Source organism: Mirounga leonina, unplaced genomic scaffold (genome assembly GCF_011800145.1).
Source record: "Mirounga leonina isolate KUSES-001 unplaced genomic scaffold, KU_Mleo_1.0 Mir_165, whole genome shotgun sequence".
NCBI classification, from domain to species: domain Eukaryota; kingdom Metazoa; phylum Chordata; class Mammalia; order Carnivora; family Phocidae; genus Mirounga; species Mirounga leonina.
In genome coordinates this window covers 39,533,551-39,552,167 of record NW_023270415.1, presented here as the reverse complement: position 1 = coordinate 39,552,167, position 18,617 = coordinate 39,533,551, and the positions used below count along the sequence as shown (strand labels likewise).

The following is an 18,617-nucleotide window of genomic DNA, read 5'->3' as shown; positions in this document are numbered from 1 at the left end:
CCTCCCCCCCAATCTCTCTGGTTCTTTCTCCCTCTCACCTCTGTCTCTAAAAAAATAAACAAATAAAACAGTTCCCATCCAAATAAGAGCAGACAAGTACTTCCATGGGTGTCCCTGGGCAATAGATAAAGAACCCTGAACAGATAACGTGAAAAAAGGAAGTGAAAGCTACATGTAGAATCAGCCTCAGAAATGGCTCCACCCCTTCACAGCTGCAAAATCATGTCCGTGGAGAGGTTTCTTGGAGACACAAGTCATTTCGGGTGGAGACACCAAATCACTCATCTGAGACAAATAGAGAGAGAGAACAAGCTTGCTTACTGCTGGTGGAGAACTGCAAATAAGCTAGAATAGACCCTCACTAGGAATTATGACAATAAGGGGTGTCATATGCTAAGCAGAATAAACTTCTTTATATTATTCCACTAAGGACATAAGAGGATTAAGTCTTCACTAGTTAACTTGTTATCTCAGTGATAGACTCTCCAATTGAGGGATTTTAATTTTTACAAATAAAGGGATGGTTTCACAGAATGGTCCACCAGGGTGAGAAATGAGGCCACCCTTCTGCACAGCCCTATTTTCTGCGCCACCGTGGAATTCAGCAAAAGCCTTGTTCTCCAGTGAAAGGTTAGCCCTTATTCCGGCAAGCTCTAGACTATTTGAGCAGCGAACATTTTAAATCAGCATAATTATATTTCACATGGCAATAAACACTTTCAGTTTAAGTGCGCATAATTTGTCTCTTTGTCTGATTCTCTTCGTTGCATTAGTTTTCTCCATGGTGAGCATAAAATAACAGGATTTGTGATGATTCCCTAGAGATTACTCTTTTCTCTCTCTTTTAAAAATGCTCAAGATGCTTTGTTTATTAAAAAAAAAAAAAGTAAAGAAAGAAAGATAAGAAAAAGGGAGTTGAATTTTAGAGACCAATCTCATCTCTAGCCTTTCGGTTTGGAAACCATCGGGGCAGGTTACAAATGTGAAAAGTTGTTCTCCACCACAGGCAACCGCGGTTTCCAGTTTTTTCTGCATCTCTCCTGATTCTCTGTTGCACGGCCGGGCCTGAAGTTGGTGTGAGTCAAGTTTGGTTGTCTGGCTTTGATTGGTATTCAAGTGGAGTGGTGAGTGTGTAAGGCTCTAATCCCTGCAACACATGGTAATCTTTTCATTCTCTCTCAGCCTCCACCTGTTCCATGGTCCAGTGGAGGACTGCAAATCCTATCAAGGGAGGGCCACCCGGCTAAGCCTGCCTCCCTGGCTTCAGTCCATCACATGTGCACTCGGGCTGTGGAGCACCCAGCCAGCTGCAGTCCAACGATCGTGTTATCAGATGACGGATGGCTTCATATCAGGTGTTTAAACTGACGCGCTGCCCCATCTGGTAAATGATTTGGGAAGTCTGGCCTTGCTTGATGAATGGGGAAAGTGACAATGCCAATCAGAGTGACCCCCTAGAGCCCCCCTGCTGCTGCCCCAACAGCCACCGTCGCTTCTATCCCACTGGTCGACTTTTTCAATTCTATTGTCACTCAGCTGAGGTTAGACCTACTGTCACTAAACTGTCACTAAATTGTATCATTAATCCAAATATTTTCCTTGCAAGAAGCTTCATAAAATGGATGCCAGGCCTCCAGCAGCCTCGTGATCAGAACTAGAGGGCAAGACACGGGATTCAGTCCAATAATTTTAGAGGCTGTTTCACATCGCTTTTCACAGCCTGTTTTGAAGGGAAGGTGGTTATTTTGGAGGAAACTGCATATTTTACCCCGAGTCGAACCAAGATCCATTGTAACCAGAAATGCGAGGGAGCTCGATGTGCTGCGTGTGCATCTGACGGATATAAATCTCCCCGTAACATTGGTTGTCGAGTACCGATTGGTGTCCGTGAACATCTGAAGGGGGTTCTCGGCATGGTTTTCCCAAACAATCCTGAGAGGGTCTGTGATTTGATAATCTGGTTTTAAAAATATTCAAGTTTTTAAGAACCTGTAATGTGTGTTAACCGTTGCCCACTTTGGTTCAGTATGATAGTGTCTGTAGGGAACATGTATGCTTAAGGCTAGATTTACCAAGCACAAGACAAAATGGAAATTTCAACCATTGGGATCAATGTCATATCACCTCACCCCCTCCATGTCGTATTGTGGAGACACAGTCTATTTATCGAAAGTATATCGTATCAATTACTCATCATGACAAATATCAAATAATGGAGATGAAGCAGAATGCATGAACACTTCAAAAACAATTTTCTATGCAATATTTATTTTCATCAACAATTCCAAATGACTGTGAAAGACTCATGAGCCAAGCGCCAATTGTTTTATTTTTAATTTAAAAATATATTGTCTCCCAGGTCTTTGATGAAAGTGCTGCTTTGTCCACCTCAGTTATAAAGCACATCATTTTTTGCAACCATGAGCAGTGAATAAACAAAACAAAGGGGGAGTTTAATGGGAATGACAGCACAGCAGGTACATTTATGATTTAGTATCATTTCAGTTTTCATCCAGGAAAATTGTCAACCATTCCAGGAATAAAAAATAAAATGCTATGTACTGTATAGTATAACCTCTTTAAATTGGCAATTTGTAGCTGTTTGATAATTCATTCTTAAGCAAACCTCAACTGCTTGCTACCTGCTGTATTCATTAGCCTGTCCATCTTCCTATTCCCTGTAGAGCATATGGAACTCTGATTGTTAGAAAAATGTTGTGCTGCTGTGTGTATTTGCGACTTAATACATGTATATATGTTTGCCACATATTTTTATGCAATTGTTTTAGAAAGATGAGCAAACATTTTTTTTCCGGCCTGGAAGATGGTTATTAATGTTTTCCGGATGTTTTGCAATGGATCCATTTTAGATAAATAATGTATTACACGCTGTGTCATAGGCAGTAGAATTTTTTTTATTCATCTATTGAGCATAACATGCAAAGCTCAATATAGAAACTACCAAATTTTAAGAGCAACAGCTCTCTGTATGTGGCACATTTGCAAATATGGGTATTTCAGGGTGCAAATTAAAATAGTTTGATGCACCATATCACACTTTCTCAATGAAAGGGAAACTTTCCTTGTGCTTACTATAAACACTTCATTTACACGTTTATTTGAGACTTTGTTAAATTAGATTATGTAAACACAGGCTGGATAGCAAGTCAGATTTAATACACATGAGTTTTAAAACTGACTTGCATGCTGAACATAAAAAGTATAAAGGACTTCACCAAGATTTATTGATTCATGTCAAGGCATCATTACTTTTCAAAGTGTGAAAAATGATCATATATTTATGACCTGCCGACTGAAGCTGTTTTGTGAATTAGCAAAAGCTCTGGAGAGGAGCAGCCTAATTGCATTATCATAGAATCAGAGATGGTTGTCAATTTCCCCCATTTAGCTTTTCTCCTTTAGTTTGTTAAAATGAAGGTGCCATACGTTGGTTGAATTCACTAATACCCTGATGAATGAGGTATTTTCCCAGTAGGCTCGCTACCAGTATAAACAGTGAATTAGGAATGATAGACCATCAATCATATCTCCTTCAAACAGATCTCTGCCCTGAGATTATTCATTATATATTAAGGCCACTTAAAAAGTTTTCATTCCAGATTCACTGATGAAAAGATTTAAATTGTCCATAATCTTCAATGTCTCGGAAGCAAGAGTATGTAAAGTAGGCTACTTTTTTCATTAACACAATTTTCATGGTCTCTTTCATTTCAATTGTATTACTGCTTTAAAAAATAATAATAACACTATTCACCTTATATTGGTTACTGTTCTTTAATAATATCCTCATTATGACTAGAGTCTGTTGCTCTGTAGTCATTTCTTCTTTATGTTATCACATGGTAAAGGTAGTTCTACTGACAAATCCACAACTGAACAGAAAATTCAGGCTTAAATAAATGCTCACTTACCCTCTTACATTTTTGGCATCTACAAGTTTAAGATGACCCGGTGATTTGTGCAGCGTTTTTTATGCAGAGGGTCAAAGCTTGCCCTCGGGCGCCCATGTATGGTTCCCCTGGGGTTTTGTCCCTTTAATGGAAATTACGCGTATGCATCCAAGGGCAAGATTCCTCCCAAAGGGATTTATCCTGCCTCAATGTGCAAACATAATTCTCATTAAAATTAATAGGAATTGTACACATGCATCTAGGGAAGAAATAGACTCCTAGGTTCAGATCACCTCATTCTGTTTCATGCCAAGGATGACAGGGTCTGCCCTGAAGGTGGGCACGTAGCCAAAGGTTGGAGAGCTCAGATAAGCAATCAGAACTTCCAGCACTCACCTACTCCCTGTGTGAGGTGCTGTGATTTTTTTTTTCTTTGCCAGAGATTGTACAGGAAACCTAGCTAGACTCTTATTTGCAAAGCTTTTCTCCAGCATTACAATTATTTCCATTATTTCTTCTCCAGGGAGTTCAGGAAAACTGGGCATTGCTTATACTCAATTCTTGGATTGAAGGTTTTGGATCGTTTGTATTTATCAGAATCACTGGACCATAATATTTGTCTATTCTCTCCTTTTGTAATGCTTCAAAAATACCTCTTATTTGACTGGATAAGTGGTATTTAACTCCTGGTGTGTTTTAGGGCCTGAGAAATCAGCTCTTTATTCGGGGGAAATGCAGCTTTAATGCACACATTGCTAAACTGGTGTAAATTCAACCAAACAACCTTTGTAGACCAACTGAATCTATGTAGCATGAAGAAGAGAGTAAACTTAGCATCTGATTAATTTGATCATTTCTGTTGAAAACATATAAATCAGCCCATAAAAAAGTGTAAAATGTGTCTGATTGAATTAATTTTAAAAACTGAATTCCAAAACCCTAATATTACCACTCTGAAGTGTATCTGAATTTCCAATTCTTCTCACGTATAAAGCCAGCATAGCCTATGAGAAATATTAGTGCTTTTATTGATTTAGTTTCATCAATGTTAACAATGTATTTAAAGTTGAGGATTTTTTTTAATCTCCTTAGGAGCAGATTATACAAACCAATTTTAACATCAACCAAATAAAGCACAAATCTGCATTAATGAAGGATATGTGTATATGATGAGTAAACTTCGCCTGAAGATTTGATAGATGCCAGTTGCCATGTATTCTTAAAAGAAAAAATCGCCCAGGAAAGTAGGACACTCAAGTGACTACATAAACAGCTAAATTAAACCTCTTCAATTTTCAGTTGCAATCAAATTTTCCAAGTAATTCATTGAATCATAAAATATTTCCAAGCAAAACCCATAAACCAATGTTGAGATTCAGTTAAATGATTGGCACAATTGCATCCCGAACCTTTGTATATCTTAGTAATGACTCGGAGGATAAGAGAAGAATCTAGAAGGTAAGTACAGGTGAATACCAAGTTGAACGCTTCTTCCCGTTGTCAGTGACACCCCTCTTTCCTGATCCTGTCTCTTTTACTGGATATGCCTCTTGCTACCATCCTGTTTCCATCATCAGCCTGTTTTGTTCACTACAGATGTCTTCCTTGGTTATACCGTGTTATATCCAGGCTTTGGCTACCTTTTTGGTATCTGAGACTCCCACTTGTTCTATCAGATCTTAGCCACTTTTCTGAGTTCTAGAGCCTACTAAATGGACTACCTCAAACTCAACATAGACAAAGAAGAATGCCCCTTTTTCCTTTAGAGTTATTCATACCTATTCCAACAATTCAGATTAGTAATGACTGACACCAGGAAACAGAAAGGCCTTGGAAGTGCTCTTATTTTCTCTCCTACCATATTCTGCAGAATATAGGCTATAAAACTAACTCTACACACTGAGATAGAGCACATCATTCTGAAAGAAACTAGATAAATTATAAATGTTGTATAAACACAGGTATAATTACTTGTTTTGAATGAATATGCATCTGCTTAAAATGATTTATTTCAAATTACTTGTATAAGCTCTTCCTCCTGAAATTAAAGTATCACCCACAAAATGTATTTTTTGCTGCCATATATGCCCTAGCTAAAGAAATGGAGAATTTCTTTGAAGTTTCCTAACATCATATGGCCTTTCAGATAGTGATTTCTGGATGTGTCTGAAATTTATGAAAGCAAACTATATGTTAACCCTAAAAATTTCAGTATGTGTATAAACACTAGTTTAGTCCCTTGCTGGTAGATAAATCAGCAAATGTGAATGCAAAAGTATCTAAATACATAATTATCAAAGTAGTTAAATTCAATTTCATGCCAATAGAATTATAAGATTCAAATGGACAAGGACTACATATGGGTTTATTGTTTTTTCTCTCTTTATCTTATATTTTAGACTCATAAAAATAGCATATTAATATATACTGGTCAAGAGAAAACTCAAACAATATAATAACATGTAGGATAACAGTGAAAGTCCCTCTTCACTACCCAATCCAACACCATACAGGTAAATAAAATAGTCTTTATCTGCCTGTTTTGTCAGAGCCATAAGCCCAGCACCTTAGCACAATCAATAGTATTTGTTAAGTATTCACTAAATATTTGCTACACTGATATCCTTCCAGGGGTTTTTTTGTACATTTGCATATATATTCAACATTAATGTGAACATAACGTGTTTCCTATCCTTTGATAGTTGTTACAATTCCATCTATCTCTCCACCAGTTCTCACCATCTATTCATTTTTAACAATTACATCATTTTCCATAGTATAGAAGAATCATAATTTATTTCATCATTCATCTTTATATTGTGCCTAATATTTTACTGCTGTAGCCAATGCTGCAATGTTTATGTATGCATGAAATATTTTTGCACAATAGATTTCTAGAGATGGAATTTCTAGGTGAAGAACATACAAGCATATAAAATCGTTCCAATATATACTCTTACCAATAGCACATAAAACTATCAATTATATTAAGACTTTGGCAACACTTAACTCTATGACTATGATGGATGAGAAAGTATACCAACAAAATTGTTGCTTTAATTTACATTTCCTTGGTTTCCATCGAGCTCGAGCAACTTCTGATATGTTTATTATACATACGTATTATTTGTTTCTATATAAATTCTCAGTTAACCAATTTTGGTTAATTTTTTCTCATTGATGCCTAAGTATTCTTTATATATGATGGATACTAACCTTTGTCTCTTATATATGTTGGAAAATGTTTTTTCCTGATCTGTTACTCAACCCTTACAAGAGATTAAATTTTGATTATGGGGAAGAAAAAAAAATAATACTGTTTTATCACAAATGATATGGTTACATACATAAATATTTAAAAACACCAAAAGGTAATTTCAGAATTATTGAGTAGATTTAGCAAAATCACTGAATCCAAGGTCAACATATATAAAACACTGCTTTTTTAAATCATTATTACTGAAATACAACTGACATATTGTCCTATTGTCCTATTAGTTTCAGGTGTACATCAGAGTGGTTCAGTACTTTTATATATTATGAAATGATCTCCGTAAGTCTAGTTACCATTTGTCATCATACAAAGTTATTACAATATTATTGACCATACTCCCTATGCTGTACATTACATTCTCATGGCTCATTTATTTTATAACTGTAAGTTTGTACTTCTTAATCCCCTTCACCTACTTCACCCACCCCTAACTTCCTCCTGCTCTAGTAACCAACAGTTCATTTCCTGTATCTATGAGTCTGTTTCTGTTTTGTTAGTTTGCTTATTTGTTTTGTTTTTTAGATTCCACATATAATTACAATTCATACAGGATTTGTCTTTTTCTGACTTACTCATTTAGCGTAATAGTCTCTAGGTCCATCCATGTTGTCGCAAATGACAAGATGTCACTATTTTTGTGACTGAACAATGTTCCATTGTATATATACCACATCTTCTTTATCCATTCGTCTATTGATGGACACTTAGGTTGCTTCCATATCTTGGCTATTGTAAATAATGCTGCAATAAACATAGGGTGCATGTATTCTCTTTGAATTGGTGTTTTTATTTTCTTTGGATAAATACCCAGAAGTAGAATTGCTGAATCGCATGGTAGTTCTATTTTTAATTTTTTGAGAATCCCCCATACTCTTTTCCACAGTTGCTGCACCAATTTACATTCCCACCAATAGTGCACAAGAATTCTCTTTTCTCCACATTTTCGCCAACACTTGGTATTATTTCTCTTTTTGAAGGTAGCCAATTTGATCCATGTAAAGCGATATTTCATTGTGGTCTTGACTTGCATTTCCCTAATGATTGCTGATCTTAAGTTCTGTCTACATACAGCTGTGATGATCGCTTCTCGGCCTTTTGGCTAAGATCAAGTGTAGTACCATACATCTATGAATACTTTCCTCTGTGTCTCCTGGGTATTGTGTCTCACAAAGTTATACCTTTCTCTGCACAGTTCATAAAAATATTACCTTTAGAGGGTTTTATTGTTTGTTTTTTTAACATTTACCCTTTGTTTCCTTTTACCCAATACGTTTGTCATCCTTTTTTTTTTTTCCAAAGATTATTTATTTATTTATTTGAGAGAGAGAATGAGATAGAGAGAGCATGAGAGGGGGGACGGTCAGAGGGAGAAGCAGACTCCCCACTCAGCAGGGAGCCCAATGCGGGACTCGATCCCAGGACTCCAGGATCATGACCTGAGCCGAAGGCAGTCGCTTAACCAACTGAGCCACCCAGGCGCCCTGTTTGTCATTCTTTATTCTGTTAATGTGGATAGTATATTACACAAGTTCAACAATCTTGTATTCTAGAAATATATTCTACTTGATCATAATGTGTAATTCTTTAAATATTTTAATATACTGTTGCATTTATTATTTCTGCCTCAATAATAATAAGTGATATTGGTCTTTAATTAAACTATCCTTATTCAGACTTTATATCAGGATTGGGTAGCGCACATAGACCATATTAGCCAGTTTTCCATATTTTCCAATGCTCTTCTAAGTGCTTTAGAATTTAAATAATATAACACATCTTTGATGTTATAGTTAGCTAGAATTTATGAAGACCTGTTATTTATTTAAGTATTAGATATTTGATTAACTGTTTAATTTCTTCTATAATCGTTCATCCAATCATATAATATACTCTTATTGGTTTTTATCCTAATGTCTTTTGTGTTTTCTCTCTGACACACCCTCATTATCTTAAAAGACAACTACAAAAGTTTTTTTTTCCCCCTATTGTGTTGATCTAAAAAAAAAGCTAGGATATTACTGATCAAATCTAATATTTATTTTGCTTTCTAGTTCACTAATTTCTGTTTTATCTTCATTCATTTCTGCCTTCTACTTACCTAGATATATTTTGTTAGATTTTATCTAGCTTCCTGAATCAAATACTTCACTCATGTATTTTTTGATCTATGCTTTTTAAAAATAAATTCACTTAAGGCTTTCTTTTTTCCCCAAGTAACTCTTAGAGTATAGCTTATAGATTTGTGGGTTTTTTTTTTTAAGATTTATTGATTGATTGATTTGACAGAGAGAGAGAGAAGAGAGTACAAGAAGCAGGGGGAGCAGCAGAGGGAGACAGAGAAGCAGGCTCCTACTGAGCAAGGAGCCCAATGCGGGACTTGATCCCAGAACCCTGGGATCACGACCTGAGCCAAAGGCATACGCTTAACCCACTGAGCCACCCAGGCGCCCCAAGCTTATAGTTTTTGATATGGAACTATCAGTATCACTCATTTCTAAATAGTCCAAAAATTCCATTTTGTTTTCTTTAACTCAAAAGTCAGATATATAAAATAACGAGCAAAAATAAAGGAAAAGAGGGAAATCAGAGGCAAAACAGAGTAGGAGAAGAGAATGTCAGAGTAAGTGCCTAGGGTGATGTCAGTACTTCTATCATGAGGTAGGACTGTCTCTAGGTGAATGCACCAGATAAATTTTGGCTCAATATAAGAAAGAACTTTGTAAAAATTCAGGATTGTCCAAAAAATGAAAGAAAGTGCCTTTTAAGAAAGTGAGTTCTCTAGTACTGGAGGTGTTCAAGCACAAGATGGGGAAGAATGGGACAAGGATACTACAAAAGAAATTCAAACACGGAGTGGATAAATTATTTTTAAGATCTTTCTCACTCTGTTTGCATTCTATCATATAGTCTATTATAAAGTGCAACAAATGATGCCACAAAACTATTTTTAATTCAAGTAAGCCCCCCACTGTAATAAAGTCCATAGGAAATCAAGAATGTTTTTTTTTTAAAGATTTTATTTATTTATTTGAGAGAGAGAATGAGAGAGAGAGAGAGAGCATGAGAGGGGCGAGGGTCAGAGGGAGAAGCAGACTCCCCGCCAAGCAGGGAGCCCGATGCGGGACTCGATCCTGGGACTCCAGGATCATGACCTGAGCCGAAGGCAGTCGCTTAACCAACTGAGCCACCCAGGTGCCCAAGAATGTTTTATTGAAATATAATTGTGTTAAAATTAATAGTTTGCTTAAAACCGCATTCCTAAGCTATAGGAGCTGTAGAGCAGACAAAGATGAGACCAATTTTCCCTATAGTTTATTAATAAGTCAAAAGAAATAAGAAAAGAGGAGACGCATCATAAACCTTTTCCTTCTCCTGGTTCCTGGGTCTTTAGCATAGTGTTTTCCCTTACAAGATAGTTTTGGACTCAGGGTTAATGGCTGGGATGTTTGAGATGCTGATGGAATTTGAGCGTATGCTTGAAAACATAACAAATTGTTATCTAGTCAACTCTAGGTCAGGTAAGAATTGTCCATTTTTGCCTTTCCTTCTGTTCCCAGACCCTCACTTCAACCAGTGTAATGCACGACTCATCCTTTCTGTGACTCACCAGCTTCTACTCTCAGGAAACTAACTGACCACTTGAAGGACAGACTTCCCTACTTGCAAGTAGGATGCATATAAAAGACATGCTGGGGCGCCTGGGTGGCTCAGTCGTTAAGCATCTGCCTTCGGCTCAGGTCATGGTCCCAGGGTCCTGGGATCGAGCCCCATTTCGGGCTCCCTGCTTGGCAGGAAGCCTGCTTCTCCCTCTCCCACTCACACTCCCCCTGCTTCTGTTCCCTCTCTCGCTGTGTCTCTCTCTGTCAAATAAATAAATAAAATCTTTAAAATAAATAAATAAATAAATAAATAAATAAATAAATAAATAAATAAAAATAAAAAAGACACGCTGCGGGGCGCCTGGGTGGCTCAGTCAGTGAAGAGTCTGCCTTCAGCTCAGGTCATGATCCCAGTGATCGAGTCCCACATCCAATGGGCTCCTTGCTCAGTGGGGAGACTGCTTCTCCCTCTGCCTGCTGCTGCCCCTGCCTGTGCCCTCTCGCATGTGCTTTCTCTGTCTCTCCCCACCTGACAAATAAATGAATAAAATCTTTAAAAAAAATAAAAACTGAAACAACTCTCATTTAAAAACAAACAAAAAGACATGCTGCACCAGGTGTTAATTACCTTTGTTCCAAAAACACAGCAACTTTTCTCTTCTGTGCTGGTATCTTCTCTCTCTCCGATTTCTTTCCCTCTGCCTTACCATGACTTCCTGTGCTAGACTGCTCTAGAATCATTTCCTTGGGCTCTGTACCTAGGGAGCCTGGACAGACCTCAACTCTCCTTATTCCCAGCAATTCTTGGCTCTCCAGGTCCTGTCTTCCTTCCCCTTCCTCAACAAGCACACCTGTAATTCCAACTTAATACAATAAACATTATTTATTGTGCTAGATGATGTTATGGACTGAATGTTTGTTTCCCTCCAAAAGCCATATTTTGAGTCCTTAACCCCCAATGTGATTATGTTTGGGGATGAGGCCTTTGGAAGGTAATTAAGATGAGATTAGGTCATAAAGTTGGGGCCTTTGTGATGGGATTAGTGGCCTTCCAAGAAGAGGAAGATATCTCCCTTTCCTTCTCCCCCCCTCCCCTCCCCCTTTTGCCTCTCTCACTCCCTTTCTTTCTTTCTCTCTCATTCTACCCCCACCCTCCGATCCCCTAGTTTGCATTCATTGAACAAATGCCATGTGAGGACGTAATGAGAAGACAAGATATCTGCAAGACAGGAAGTCCTTACAAGGAACCAAATCACCTCTCATCTTGATCTTGAACTTCGCAGCCTCTAGAACTATGAGAAATAAATTTGTTTTTTAAACCACCTAGACTGGTATTTTGATATAACAGCCCAAAATGACTAAGACAGCAGGTGTGACAGTTATATAAACTATGTTCATGTAGAGGTCATATGGAAGCATTTTGCTTGACCCTCTTTAATCTCTTTTTTTTTTTTAAAGATTTTATTTATTTATTCATGAGAGACAGAGAGAGAGAGAGGCAGAGGGAGAAGCAGGCTCCCAAGGAGCAGGGAGCCCGATGCGGGACTCGATCCCAGGACGCTGGGATCATGACCTGAGCCGAAGGCAGACGCTTAACGACTGAGCCACCCAGGCGCCCTCTTTAATCTCTTTTTGAGATAAATATCTTGACACCTACTAACCCTGTGATAGCAGAGTAAATTGATTCGTAAATTGATGTGAATAAACGTATTTCTAAAGAAAATGATTATAAATAAATCAAGTTTTAAGATTAGCTGAACTATTGAAACAACTCAGATATAACCCGAAGGCTTTATTTTTTGGAACGCTGCCTCTACCCTAAACGGAATCACAAGTGGAACTTCAAGTGGAATTGCTTTCATCTGAGAGCAAAATAAAATGGCTGATTTCATCCTGGTTGACTATGAGCTGACCAATTTATTTTGAAGATCTATAATTCCAGTATGACTAAAGGGACAAAACTGAAAGACCACTGTAAGAAACCTCAATGGGAACACTGTGTCCCTGGTTCTTAAGCAATTGATAGGTAAATTTTCATGTTTACCACTCTGGAATCTAAGAGAACTCAGAAGACAGGAATCTTGTTCCACACATCTTTATAACCATGGTGCTCAACACAATGGCAGGCCCATCATAGACACTCAGAATAGGTTTGCTGAATGAAAGCACTTATATCTTCTTTGGTACTTTAAGTATAATTATATTACCCTGCCACCATTTCTAGCATTCTGTAAATTTCTTCTTCTATTCATTCAATAAGTACTTATTTGGTACCTACTCTTCTTTTTTTTTTTTAAGATTTATTTATTTATTTATTTGACAGAGAGAGACACAGCGAGAGAGGGAACACAAGCAGGGGGAGTGGGAGACAGAGAAGCAGACTTCCCGCGGAGCAGGGAGCCCGATGCGGGGCTCGATCCCAGGACCCTGGGATCATGACCTGAGCCAAAGGCAGCCGCTTAACGACTGAGCCACCCAGGCGCCCCTGGTACCTACTCTTTTGCAAGACCCTGTTCTAGGCACTGAGGATGCAGTTAACAAAATAAAATCTTTGCTGTCATGGAACTTATATTTAATTGGGGAAATGAGCAACCATCAAACATATTAGAAAGTATAATACAGTGTCAAGCATTAATAAATACTGTGAAGATAATTAAAGCTGCTAAGGTGATAGAGAATGACAAATAGATACTATTTCAGATAGGAAAGTAATGATTGAGCAGGGATCTAAATGAAGTGAGAGAGTGGGCCCTCTGAATAATTGAGTAGAGAGCATTCCAGCAGAAAGAAAAACAAATGCAAAGGCTTTGAAATGTAAGTGAGTCTGATGTGTTTGAAACAAAATGAACAATAAAGAGTGTTACAAATTAGGTCAGAATGGTAGATAGATGTCAGATCACATAGGGCTTTCTAAGTCATTGTTAGGACTTGGATTTTATAGAGAGGAAACCACGGTAATATTTTTGAATCAGGGAGTAAAATGTGACTTAAACTTTTAAAGGATCATTCTGGTCACTAGGAGAATAGACCGGGTCACTGGAAGTGGGTAGTGGGTGAAGAAAAGAGGAATAGGACCAGTTAGGAAGTGATTGGAGTCTTCCATAAGAGATGGCATTGGCTTGGACCAAGGAGTGCCATGGGGTAGTGATCAAAGAATATATTCAAAAAAGAGATTTTGCAGACAAAACAGGATTTGCTGGGACAAGGTTAAATGTAAAAATGAGAGGAGCAAAGGGTGACTCTGAGGTTTGTGACTAACTGAGGTGGGGAACATGGCAGAGGAGCAGACTTTAAAGAGAAAGCCATGAGTTCAGTTTTGAACATACTCTCTAAGTAGAAAAGTTAGGTAGGCACTTGGACAAATGGATCTGATATACAAGAATGAGGTCTAAAGGGGTCTGTTTACAGTATCTTAGTGGTGGTCCAAAAGCTACGTCAAGAAGTTTCAGGAATTATTTCAGGAATTATTTGTGCCAAAGGCCAAGAAGTTCAGGTAAAATGAAGACTGAGAATTGAACACTGACTCTAGTAATGTCAGAAGTCATTCATGATTTGACAAGAGTTGTTTCGTTGGAGTGAAATGGACAAAAGCCTGATGAAAGCAAGCTCAAGAGAAAATGAGAGGGAAGAAAGTGGCAAAACCAAACACAGAAACCTTTCATTTCTCCTTTGTTAAATAGGGAGCAAAGAAATTTTAACTATTTATTTCTAATTATTTCTTTACTGTACGACTTTGCTACAAGTCTGAATTCTGTATCTTTATTTACCTTCAAATACCAGTAGGTATCCAATGAAAAAATAGCCAAGTTACATGGGACTCCAAGTGACAATGCACTTTATTTATAGAGAGAATACTAAAGAAAAAACCTCCAGAGTACTAGACTTACAAGATAAAATATAAAATGCTGACAACAATGATAGAGTTCTTCCCATGACTGACCTCTGGTAAATGTGATATAGTAATGAGAAAATTGCTTGGAGGTGACATGTTCTCAAAGAAGGTGTTGTGTTGGTGATGAGGCAGTGTCTAGAGATGAAAGCTTTCCATGACTTATTTTCTCCCTTGTGCTTTTTTGAAGAGTATTAAGAGTACTCTAAGAGAGGGTCTGGAGGTTAGTGGGGAAAAGAGAATGAGACAAGACAAAGTGTACATCAAATTAGGATAAAGTCTTAAATACAGAACTAATTTGTTTAGGGCATTCTAAAAGCCAGACATTGGCTAGAGCACTGACTAAGTCAACGTGGTGCATGGTTTTGGAGCAAGCTTCTAGTCCATGGGGCAAAATGTTAGACGAGCAAATTTATGGGATTTTAGTTCCTCTGGAAGTCCAGGGTGCTCTGAGAGCATCATTTTATGAGGCACCTAACAATCAAGGAGGCTAGACAAAGCTTGTGGGGAGAAGGGTTTTTAAGCTGAATCCAAAAGAACGTGCAAGAGCTGGAAGACATTAATTACGCCTCTGATGCGATTCAGTTGCCCATCAGTGTCTACCACCTTTAAAGTCACTAGATTGTTTCTTTTATACTTCTCTCTAGTGATGGGTGTTTATAAAATGTAGTGAGGAAAAGGCAAAACAAAAGTTTAATGACAACTCTATGTTCCTTGAAAAGATGCATTGATGCTTAAGAAAATGGAAAACGCATTATTTTAATGTTACTGTGAAAACAGAAACTAAAGCATGTTATTTCTATATGAACCATGGGTAACCTTGTTTTTATCAGTTTCTACTGCTGGTGCTTTTTTGTCTTCACTGAATACTTTTCTTTTTGTCATTCAGGTAATGTAATCACCTCCTTTTGTGTGATAATCACAGGTAATTAATTTTGTAACTGTTTCTGTCCTGTTAGACTATTAACTGGATGTCTGTGGATCATGTATCTCTCAAATCCTGAAAGAAGTTAATATATGCTAGTTTTGAAAGGACATGGGTGCTCTCCTGATTTTGGTGGTCAATTATTTTTTTTTTTAAGATTTTATTTATTTATTTGAGACAGAGAGAATGAGAGACAGAGAGCATGAGAGGGAGGAGGGTCAGAGGGAGAAGCAGACTCCCCGCCGAGGAGGGAGCCTGATGCGGGACTCGATCCCGGGACTCCAGGATCATGACCTGAGCCGAAGGCAGTCGCCTAACCAACTGAGCCACCCAGGCACCCCGGTGGTCAATTATTATTACAAATATTGCCTAAACATACTAGTGCTTGGGTATAGGTCAATATCTTTTATTCTGAGATGAGTTTCAAAGCCATAATGAAAAAAATGTGCTACCCCTTATTGCCACGCAGAATTTTTGGCACAAATTGATATTATCCATCCCTATTTCTTTAGCACAAGAGCATGTGGACTGAAGCCAAGTTCAAAAAGTTAATAAGTGACATAGCTGAAATATGAACCCAACTCTAAATCTTCTGAATCTAAATCAAGTTCTCACTCTAAAACTGCGAAGACTGATTCCAGTATGGACAGCAGTGCCTAGCAGTTGGTAGCCCAGCTTCTAAAGTCAGACTGCTTTGGTTCAACTCCTGGCCAGAGCAGTTGATATTGTGTAATTTGGACTCTTTGCCTAACCTCCCTATGCCACATATATAAAAAAGGGTGGAAACAGTAGTATTTAATTCATTATTTTTGTGAGAACTAATTTTTTTTAAAGAAAACTTAATATATGTAAAATACTTAGAATTGTGCCAGCACATACCAGTTGCCCAATAAATTTTGGTTATTATTACAATTCTAATTGGTTTATAACATATAATATATACAATTGCTTTAACTCTTATCTAGTAATATCCTATCTTGACCATATGCAATCACTTTATGCAACACAGATTTACAGTGACTTTACATTGGAAAGCTATCTAAACTCTTACAAGCACAGATCTTCTTCTCAGTATTGCCCTGTGAGTTTCAGTCTGAGATCTTCATTAGTCCTCTCAGACATAGATAGTCATAGATTCACAAGTTTCTACATTAAAGACTGATCTCCAAAATACTTTTATATGCAAATTTTGTTATATATATATTTTAGCACAATAAAACATAGTAAAAAAAACTGACAAAAATGGCATTGACTCATATATAATTGCATATATTTTATATATTTTTATACTATTATATTAGTATATTATTATAATTATGTTGTATGATATAATTTTATACGAAAGATTTAATATTTATATTCTATAAACATAATTTTATATACATAATTGCATTTTATTTATTTTGTATAATTTATTTTTATTTTTAAATTGTAGATACAGATATATGTAGATATATAGATACATATTAGATGCACCTAAATGGAAATTATCAACCCCTAAATAAAATCTGACAATGGGCCTAAGTGACTGTTAAACATCAAACATCCAGGGCACCTGGGTGGCTCAACTGGTTAAGCGGCTACCTTTGGCTCATGTCATGATCCCAGGGTCCTGGGATCAAGTCCCACATCAGCCTCCCTGCTCAGTGGGGAGCCTGCATCTCCCTCTCCCTCTGCTGCTCCCCCTGCTTGTTCTTCCTCTCTCTCTCTGTCAAATAAATAAATAAAATGTTTTTAAAAATAAATAAATAAAAATAAAGATAAATAAATAAATAAACATCAAACATCCATATGAATACCAAAATGCTCAAATATCTGTATAGTTGGTCAACATGATGCCATGTGTACACGTATTTGGAAATACCTCTCTGATAGTTTAAGTTTCACAATTTGTTTTCAAACGTATAATATTGACAGACCCAGTGTACACGTTATAAATTTCACCAATTTGTTTTTATATGTAATTGTTGAGCTGGGCTTGGCCCCGAAGGACCACAGAGATGAATATGAGAGTCCCTGTCCTCACAGAGCCTCCAGCAGAGCAAGAGAGCAAAGAGGCACCGAAAAAACTATAACAAGTGTACAGCTAGAATAAAGCATAGCACGTATCACAAATGTGCTGCCCATGCATTCTTTCTCACGGTGCTCCTAAGGATTAGCAGTATCCAGACGAGGGAGTAATAACAACACTGAGGATGTGAGGCTCAAGGAGACAGGTATACACAAGAGGAGGGAAGAATAAGGAACCCCTCAGATACTGGTGGAAGGATGTCCTGAAACCACTTCTACACGAGATGAGGACACCACCAGCCAGGACTGAAGCAGACAAAGGTCTCCAATGTCATCCCCACAGAAGATGAAACGGATAGAATATCTGAAGTGCCTGAACCAGGAGCTTTGACAACAGGATGAGAGTTTGAGGTTAGATTTGTGATTAAGTACACAAAACATCAGGCAAACAAACAAGACAGTTATTATTATAAAGTCTAGGGAAAGCAAAAGTGTACAGGAAAGGAGAAATACATATGGTTTACCCTATGGTCAGTTGTGAATAGCATTAAGAGAATCCTAACAATAAAAATATTAAATGCAAATGTCCATGGAGGAATGGAAAGAATGCTATGTGTGGCAAGCATAAGGAGAAAAAAGAGGTATACTCTCAAATCCTATAGCAGGAAGTCAATAAATAAAGAGTAAACCAAGAAATCAATGTAAGAAACAAAACAAACAAAGACAAACAAGAAAACAAACTTAAGTACAAAGAACAGACTGGTGGTTGCCTGGAAGAGAGGGGGGGTGGGTAAACTGGACAAAGGGGATTAAGGGCACACTTATCTTGATGAGCACTGAGTATTGTATAGAATTTTTGAATCATTATTTTGTATACCTGAAACTAATATGTTAATTATACTTGAATTTTTAAAAATCTAAAACATTAAATAATCCAATTTAAAAATAAAAAGTAAAAAACTGGAAACCAATATGGTTATTAGCTATTGATTCTGCATGGTGGGTATAT

The 18,617-nt window shown here is 37.3% G+C and overlaps 1 pseudogene; it reads left to right on the top strand.

Moving 5' to 3' along the window:
* Positions 1–8,264: 8,264 nt before the first annotated feature.
* Positions 8,265–8,420, top strand: LOC118015499 (annotated as a pseudogene).
* Positions 8,421–18,617: the final 10,197 nt, after the last annotated feature.